The sequence below is a fragment of the Teleopsis dalmanni genome, chromosome 1, assembly GCF_002237135.1.
Source record: "Teleopsis dalmanni isolate 2A chromosome 1, ASM223713v2, whole genome shotgun sequence".
Lineage (NCBI taxonomy): Eukaryota > Metazoa > Arthropoda > Insecta > Diptera > Diopsidae > Teleopsis > Teleopsis dalmanni.
Window position 1 is genome coordinate 198,802,974 of NC_051846.1, and position 10,261 is coordinate 198,813,234.

Sequence of the window (10,261 nt, forward strand, 5' to 3'; positions counted from 1 at the left end):
GATAATAGAAAATGTCATATGATACATATTGAATAATACAAAAACTAAAACTAATAATTAAAATTCATATATATAATTAATTCTTTACTTAACATTTACTATGAATATAAAATAAATTAATATATTGTACATATAACACTAAAAAGTACTTACTTAGTTGACTATTACAGACGTGAGTCGTCTTTGGCCACGTCCAGAAGCTTCCGTTAGCCAGCTTGAGGCTTGCAGTCGCCAGTTTGTTGTACCGAGTGTTTTCATGTCATTGCTCACCTGGTTCTTCCACCGAAAATTTGTACACCCTCTATCGCATTTACCATCTGTGGGTATCAAATCAAACATCTTTCTAGCCGGAGCACTTTATTCATAGGCACAACATGATATATAATTATATCAATGTTGCGGTATAAGTTATACACCTCATCGTTCTATCTAATTTGATAGTCGTTAATAACGCATTAGGGACCATAGTTGTAACCAAAAATTTTATCTCCAATTCTTTTAATACTTTCTCATCAGTATTGATTATTCGGAAAGCTTCTTTAACATACAGCATTTCTTGCTGTCCGGCATAATAATAGACTTGTAGCGCGTGAGCTTTGCTTGTCAAGAGAAAGCCTTATTTCTCAATTGTGTATTTAGCCCAAAGTATATTTGCCAAACATTTGGCAAGTGTGATTATTCGTTCAATCTCTGGACCCACGTCAGAGATTGAACAAGTCCCAAAACAGTCAGGAATTTGTTTTGTTGGCAGAAATTACTTTGACTTCCCCTTATTGACAACAAGGCTGATCCGGTGGTAATTGGTACCATTTGTTTTATGGATTGAGCAGAGTCACATAAACAAAAAAAATTATATTAATAATCACTTCCCTGTTTTTTGGTTATTGCGAATATAAAATGAATTAAGATATATATATATATAGTACATTCTACCACCTTTTATGGTTTTCTTATTTTATGGTTATTGTGAATATAAAATGAATTAAGAAATATATATATATATAGTATATTCTATCACTTTTTATGGCATTATATCTAAACCAAAAATATACTACAAACCAAAAAAATATTAAATTTGTTTTGTAAGAATCAACATTAATAGCTTTAGGGCAATACAATATTTTGTGGACCTGTGGTTGAAAAACTCTAGTTTGTAGTTGATGTTAAGATATACGTATATATGCGTATATCAAATTTTGCAGGGTACTTGCAACCCTTGTACTTGCAGTCTCAAAAAATTATTTACGAATAATTAAATATATGAAATAATTTAAGACCATTGATGATGGGTATTTGGCAATACTCGAAACAGCTATATGGTCATCCAAAAATTTAATTAATTAAAATAATATGAAAAAATTTTTGTTGTTGTAGTTCACAACTTTACAAAACCTCTCTACTTAACTTAATAATATTAATATTAATATTATATAATACTTATATTAAATATAAAATTAATATTAATAATAGTTATAAATATTTTGTGTCTTAATATCAACATGGCGACCAATTGTCTTCTCAATACTTTACCATTTTTTGATTGCTAATGGACCGGTAGCTGAGCAACTTATATATATAAATATCATCTTAAAGTATTGACTTAAAACAGTCAATAGTTTCATTTGCATTTTACCCATTTTATGATGGTGACTGGACTGGTGGTTAAAAACTGTCGGTAATGGTTGATGTTTAAATGTATATGAATTATATATAAATACGAATTATCTTAGTAGCAATTATTAATGTTCCAATTCATGAGCTCAATAATACAGCCAATAGCATTTCATGAGCATTTTATCTTTTTTTATTATTATTTGTTTATAAATATAAGTTTCTTTACGTTAGTTATTGACTATTAAGGCGGTGTGCGAATTCGAGTAAATTGATGGTAAATTGAGGAAAATAGTAAATTATGTCCATATGGTAGCGAATGTTGGTATTTACCAGTATTTACGAGTAGGATAAATTAGATAAAAATTAGGTAAATTAGGTGTTACCATTGTGAAAATATTTTAAGATGTTTAATAAATAAGTAAAAAAATTTGAAAATGTTTATTCAAAAATAATAAATAAGTGCAAAAAATCCTTGGAGCCTTAGAAATTACAATTTCTTCTGCTTTAATTGTTTATACAAAAATTGAATGTTATACAATCATATAAATTACAATATGTTAGAAATAATGTTTTTGAAATTCTCTCTGTCTCTTAACCCAGTCCAGTGTTGGATGTTCCTCAACCAACATATTTATTTTCTTCTCATGTCGCGTTTGCTTTCAATTCTGCTTTCAACAATCAGTTGCAGCAATTCATATGTTGGACCTCGATTGATATGACCAAAATACCTCGTTTTTCTTATTTTGATAATTTTTAGGAGTTCTCTATCTTTTCTTAATCTTGTTAGAACTTCTTCATTTGAAACTTTGTCCGTCCAAGCAATCTTCAGAATACATCTGTAGCATCACATTGCAAACGTTTCAATTTACACGAACTCGCACACGGTCTAAAACATTATTTCATTATGTATAATTACAATCGGTAATGTTCCACTTTTTAGTCTAAAGAAAATCCACTAATAAATGTTTATGTCATTTTTAATATAAAAATCTATTTATGAAATTGGAAAAAATATTCCTAACATAACCATTTTACCAAGAATTTAGAAGCTGTAGAAAAAAAGTTCCCTTTTACACATTTTCTGAATGACAATCGAAGTTGAAGTCTAAGTCTAAGTCGAAGTCGAAGTCTAACAATAGTTTTCGATACTTAGCGAGCATTCAGCATTCAGTATTCAGCATTAATTTTTCATCTTCAAAATTCAAAAATGAATTTCAAAAAGACAATTAAAATCAAATTCGGTAGACAAAATTGAACAAAAGACTTATCATCACTTATCTTTGGCGTGTGCTTCTGTGCCGAAATGATCCGAACTGGTAAAAACCGTATCTGTTTGTTTTGAATTGAAATGAAATAGGTTTTAGCCATTTTAATAAGCCGTGCTATAAACTTGTTCAATACTTTACATGATGCCAGCTTGTAAAACCCTGAGCAGCAGATTTCTATAGCTTGTGAAATACGCGTTTGACTGAATATTAATAGATTTCTAATCTCAGCGCACGGCAAGCACAGAGGCACAGAAGCACAGAGGCACAGAAGAGCACAGAAATTATGGAAAAAACCTCAGGAGTTCACCGTAACATCGCTCGCTGCTGATGTTTTGTGTTTTATTAATAAAGTCAAGCCAGAAATAAAAATTAAACGTAAATCGTTTAAGCAGAGCTGACTGAAATCGTTCGCCAACGGCAGCCAATACTGCTGCCCACAGCCACAGCCAAAGCCAAAGAGCGAGCCATAAGCACGGCAAGCACAGTAAGCACAGAGCACCGTAAGCACTGTAAGCACTGTAAGCAGTCAACAGGTTTATTATTCCAATTAAAAATTCACACCTGATCGGTTGCACGCGTGTCAGGCTGCTTCGTTTTGTTGTTCATAACAATCTTATTCTGTTATTCTGTCATTGTTGTTGCTTTTGTTATTGCTTTTTGTGTTTGTTTTTGCTTTTGCTTTTGCATAGTCAAGAATTTTTACGTTTTCATTCATAAACTTGCGTTTTTTCTTTATCACTTTGTATTAGTTTTGTTTTTTGTTTTGTCTTTTTTCACATTTTTTTGCAATGCAAAAATTTTTGTATTTTATTATTTGCTTGCTCTTATCGTTGTTGTCGTTATTCTTGTAGTTGTAGTTGTAGTTGTTGTTTTTGTATATCCAAACACAACAAGTATTTTAACCCACAACAAGTTCTGCTCATTTGCTATTATTCATGACGTATGCGCTGTTCACATCGTCGAAATGGTTACGATGTTGTTATTGTTGTTGTTGTTTTATTATCGTTGTTATTTTTATGAGCGATGACGATGCTGTGCTACCCAGAATCGATAGAGCAACGCCACTACTAATTAAGTCTTTTAGCAAAGCATATCTGATGTCTTTACTATAGCAAAGAGCAAAATAGCAAAGTAGCAATGAACAAATAAAACAATTCATGCTCGTGTCATATACGAATTATTAGAAGCGTTAGAAGTGACGAAATAATTTTTTATTTTTAATTTATTTTTATTATTTATTAACTTTCCTAAACGTTTGTTTATTTTTAGCGCACATATGAATGTGCGGTTAATTACATTCATATATGTGTTAAATATTGTTCATCTATGATATATATATGGGCATTTCCACATGGGCATGACTAAAGACATAGTTGTTGTGTAATGTCTCTAATAAGAGTCGTTATCCAAGATAAACAATATAATTTGTTTTATTTGAAATGGTTCCTGACGTATCTTAATTTCGGAAATGAGTAGAACTGCTGCATAGAGAAATGATCTACATTTTCAGCTTTTTAAGATTAATTTACATTTCTATTTGGCTTATTGAATATATCCAGAGAAATGTAATACTGTAATCGAGGCATATAAACTCCCTTACAATACTAAATAATTACAATATAGTGGAAAAATGGCAAAAGATCTACGAATAATGCCGATAAATATTCTTGATCGCTAACGTACTAATATCGGGTCAGTAGCCAGAAAACGATATAATTTTTTTTTTCTAAGAAAGAAAAAATATTGCAGAGCTAACACAAAAATTATAAATTAAAAATATCTAGTATTTAGTAGATTATTAAACAATATATTCTCAGATCTATAAAAGTCACAAACGTTTATATATGAGACATTATAACAATGATCCATATATACAAGTTACTAAACATTCGATTTATTAAAATAAAATATTTTAAATATTCCAAGCAAACTCTCATTAAAATTTCTTAAATAATTGGTTCTTAAATAATTACAATCAGAGTCTGATTGCATGATAACGGTGTGATGAATAAGAAATTGCCTCGTAAACATTGTTCGCAGGATTATAAGCTATAGATATATAAAGATCTATAAAAACAAAACGATCAAAGAAAGTGTATAAAAATATCAAATTAGGGTATGTTTATTGGTCAAAAAATTAGTTCATTAATAACAATTTGGATTAAATGGTTTTATGATATTGGTGCTTTTATGATATAACCTGCTTTTTGAATGGATACTTCAAAACAGACACAAAACAGAATGGATGCTTTGGCACTATTGCATATAGTATTCAAAATAAATACCCGTTCTTCTGCAAGAACTTTTCCGCTTTATTAATCAAAGGATTATTTTTGGAATTAACGTAATATCCCCAATAAAAAACTCATTAAAAAACTGTTAATAATTTTCTTTATGAATGTCCCTCTCTGGCTTTGAGATGAAATAAGTTTCTAGATAAGTTTTGCTCTGACGGTTCATCGATGAGGACGAAAGATCTATTAGATTATCTAAATTCGACGTAAGGGTTTAGTTTTTGTTTATATCTTGAGATATAAATTGTTTTCTTTATATATATTTATATCGATAAAGATTTTTATATCTCTCTATGGTTTTTTGCGAACAATATAGTAGTAAAACGGCAAAAAATCGCTGAGGTCTGCGGAAAGTTATCTACCGACCTTTAAAAGCAACAAACTAACCACACTCCTTTTGTGTTTATTTACGTTTTTTTTTTTACAATTATTTATATGAGTATAGTATATATAAGTTTATAAATCGAAGTATTTTAACAGAAGAACTAAGCATAGCTTCTAGATTTAGGTATACAAAATAAACATTAATCCGAAAATATTCTTCATCAGCCTCATTACTTGGGTTTAATATGCAACAAATAATATATGAATTGAGTTTGGTTTGCACTAAAAATGTTTCTTAATTCTGAGGGCTTTTCTTTTTTAAAGCCCTCAGTTATATTTATATTGTGAAAGTGAAAGCAGTTTCGATATTAAAAAGTGATTACAATCTAATTGGTAATTTTTTTTAGTTTAATTTTTAAGATTCTTTTGTTAGCGTAGATCACACCTCTATTAGCGCAGATCAGTCTTCTGTTAGCGCCGAATATTTGATTTTTTAATTTATAAACTATAGTTTTTCGTAAGTATGGTTATTATTTGTTGTTTTAACTAAAATTTCGTCTTCGTCTTCCACTCTGCAGTAATTGTTGTGTCTATTAATAATATTGGTTTCCATATTACTTTAAAGTGCTGTGATGAGTAGTCTTCAGCATTATTAAAGTGATTGCAATGAGTTTCTTTAATATTTTGTCCATCTTTATTTATTTACTCTATTCTTCTCACAATTGTTGACAATTTCAAAAGAGAATTTATTCATTTCAATTCAATAGAAATTTACGCACTTGTGCTCACGATCGATTGTAGGTGTTCTACTGTTGCACATGAAGAGTTTCCTTCACCTCCAACTCAACCACAATGAACTGCAGAGCGACGTTTTAGTCTTAAGCGGAGTTTTTGATGAGAATGTCGTGAAAAAATTGTGCAAGAAGCTTGCAAAATTTAAAAATTAATTTGATTTAATGCAAAAAAAAAATAGAAAAAAAATAAAAATATAAGCAAAATGTTAAACGAATATAAAATAAAATTAAGATTAAATAATATTATATTTTATAAAGTAAATAAATTTAAAGTAAGACTGCTGAGAAATGAGTGTTTCATAGAAGTAAATGGTAAAGTCATTAAGTAAAATGAACAAAAAAAAAATAAAATTAAAAGTGCTTAACGAAATTACTAAAAATATAACTATATATAAAAAAATTATAGTTAATATTTATTAAAATTAAAAAAATTAAGTTATAGCATTTTAAATAATTAATTCTACTAAAGCTAGTGTCGCTTTATGAGTGCCATGGAAAAGCACAGATTATATATATGATTTTCTAAATTATGGTTGGTTTCCAGTAGAAAAGTTTAAAAAAATATTAAAAAAAATAAATTAATTATACTAAATACTAGAGAAAACAATTCAGTGGAAATTAGTTTTGCTTAAAATCGAAAACTGCCTACATAAAACATAATAGATCGCTTAGGGATTATATGTTGATTTAATAAAAAATTGAAACCTTAAACAATATGACAGATTTTTCTCTCTGTGTATAATATATGTAAATTAGTAGAAGTGTTGGCATTTGTTAGCTACTGCATAAGAATTACTTAAGAATACCATATCGACTTGGTGGAAAGTCATAAAGTTTGTCTGCATTGGTAGCCGCAAAGGCGGCGGAGTTACTTCCGTTTTTTAAGCATACGCCGAAGGTTCATTCAGAAATACTTTGGAGTTGCGCGTAAAATTTAGATAAAGATTGCAAATTGGCATGTGCGTTATTGATTTCCGTTTAATGCAAAATAAAGGAATAAGAATAAAAATAATAATCAGTCAATAAGAAAATAAACAAAAAATTAAAAAAAAAATAAAGATAAAAACAAAAAGCCGGAAAATATTTCTCTCCATAGGAGAAACTGTTATTTAATAAGCAATATTCAATTCTTGAAAATATGTTGAAAAAAAAATAAATAAAAATATTTGAATTAATGTTTTAAAATGCATAAGTTTTAAAGTTAAATTATATATTTTAACATTCCAAGTGAATATCTTATTATTTTGTGATTACAAACATCACTAGAAAACGTTCAATAATAAAGTTATAGATACCATACCTTTAACTATAATTTTAACTAACTTTAACTTTAACTATAGTAACAGTGAAGGGAAGATGTGGTTTTCTATTGACACCTAAGCGGCAATTAAAGCCTGCAAATTCTTCATAGCAAAATCAAATCTAGTTAAAGTATGTAGAGAGACAAGTGACGAGCTAGACCGGCTAGTTGATATCACTCTTATCTGGATTTTTGAATATAAAACCCGTGACAGTGACAAAGCTCAAGATGCTAGAGTTTTGAGCACAAAGGAAAAGTATACAGATTGAAGGTAATGAAAAAGCAAACGGTTTGGCTCATCTTGGTGCTTCCTTGGTTGTATCCGGTTTATGTTCTCTTGAATATCGTTGAGAGAAGTGCTTACTTCTACTTTCTTCAGTATGCGAATATAAAATGAAAGACATTTACATACTGTGTAACTTTCCGGCTAACATGGCACTCATAACATATCTTGATCTTGAGAACTGATTTCAAGGGACTATGTAAATACTTCAATGCTTACTATAGTTTCTAGTTACTGGTGTATAGAAACCCACAAAGAGAAACTTTCTGTTTTTTTGAATACTTATTGCAGAAGTTGTGTGTAGTTACTGGAAAAAGTCACTATTAAGCATTTTCACTGTGAATGCCTGTGTCTGGCTTTCAGAAAAAATAGATTACTTGGTTATTACTTCTTTGGTAGCTTGTTAGACTGTTCATCGACAAAGACGAAAGATCTATCACATTATTTAAATTAGATGAAATGGATTCAGTTTTTGTCTTTTTATATCTTAAGGGTTTCTGTGAGAAATGTGGTAGTAAAATGGCAAAAAATCGTTTATTGAGCTAAATGGAAAGTTATCTGCCGACCTGTCACTACAACCAATCATTATAGATAGTATCTTACCTTTCCTCTCAGTATGTGTAATACACTTATGTGTAATCATACACTAAAACTTCGATTTTATACTGTGATGTAGGATTGCACTTTTAAGTGTATGTAGGCATATTAATTAATAGCATACTTCATTGTGATCTATGTACTGTTTAGACTTGTTGAGTGTATTACAGTTTTTAAAGTTTTAAAAATACAATTGAAATTTATGTTAAAAATGATTATTTAAGCAAAAATTAGATAAAATAAAATTAATTGTAAAATAATTGTTTTATTTTCGTACAATTGATCGTTGCACTTCAAACACTTTTTTATCATAACATTCAAGATCATTGCCATAAGCTAAGTTAACCTAAACACAACTGAAATTATACAATGAAATTGGGGCGCTACCAAATAATAAAACAAATATTTTTTAATAAATTTTCAGTACATTTTAAAAGTGCATTTCAGAAGTGCATTTCAGAAGTGCATTTCAGAAGTGCCTTTCAGATTGCATATTTACATTGTGACCGAAAAGTTTTCGGAGGTTCTCATTTAAAATTCGCGCGCTGTATATTTTTCGATATTTTAAGTTTATGTAGTTTGGCAGCACTGTCCTAAATTACTATGCCAAAAATGAGCGGGATCTGTCAGACAGTTCGTTTACGGCAGCTGTTGAAACCAGTTCACCTCAGTAGTGCGTTGCGAAAAAAACAATGGAAAAAAATATTGAACAAAGAGTTTGCATCAAATTTTGTGTTTCGAACGAAATTTCGTGTGCAGAATCGTTGCGAATGCTACAAAAGGCTTATGGGGAATCAGTTTTATCGAAAACTCAAGTTTATGAGTGGTACAAAGCCTTTCAGGACTGTCGTACGACCGTCGAAGACATGCCGCGTTCTGGACGACCTTCGACCTCTACCACCGACGAAAACATTGAAAAGGCAAAGGAAATCGTGTTCAAAAATCCTCATGTGAGTGTTAGAGAGATAGCACGAGAGCTAGGCATCGGTCGTGAGATGGCTCGTTTGATTTTGGTGGACAATTTGTGTATGCGACGTGTCAACGCTCGGCTTTTTCCGATTCACCTCAATTTGTTCCAAAAACACCATCGTGGACAGGTCTCGTTAGACATGCTTGATCGTGCCAATTCCGATCCAACTTTCATGGAACGCATCATAACGGGTGACGAGACATGGGTCTACGAGTACGACATGCAAACAAGCCAACAATCATCGGAATGGAGAGGAAAAGACGAGCCGAAACCGAAAAAACCACGCCAAAGTCGCTCGAAAATCAAGGCAATGCTGATTGTTTTCTTCGATATTCGTGGTGTGGTGCATCATGAATTCGTCCCTGAAGGACAAACAGTCAATAAAGCCTATTATTTGACTGTTTTAAGACGTTTGCGTGAAAATATCCGCCGTAAACGGCCTCAATTGTGGAAGGATAATTCATGGATTTTTCATGACGATAATGCTCCCTCGCACCGAGCCAACATTATCAACGATTTTAAGGCCAAACATTCAATAAATACCATCGAACAGCCCCCGTATTCACCTGATCTTGCACCGTGTGACTTTTTCCTGTTTCCCAAACTCAAATTACCACTCAGAGGAACGCGTTTTGAATCCATAGAAGACGTAAAACAGAATTCGCAGAGGAAACTCAAAGCCATACCGGAAAGCGCCTATAAAAAATGTTTTGATGATTGGAAGAAACGTTGGCATTTGTGTATCGCTTCTAATGGAGCATATTTTGAAGGAGATAAAATAAATATTGATGAAGATAAAGAATTTTGCGTTTTATTT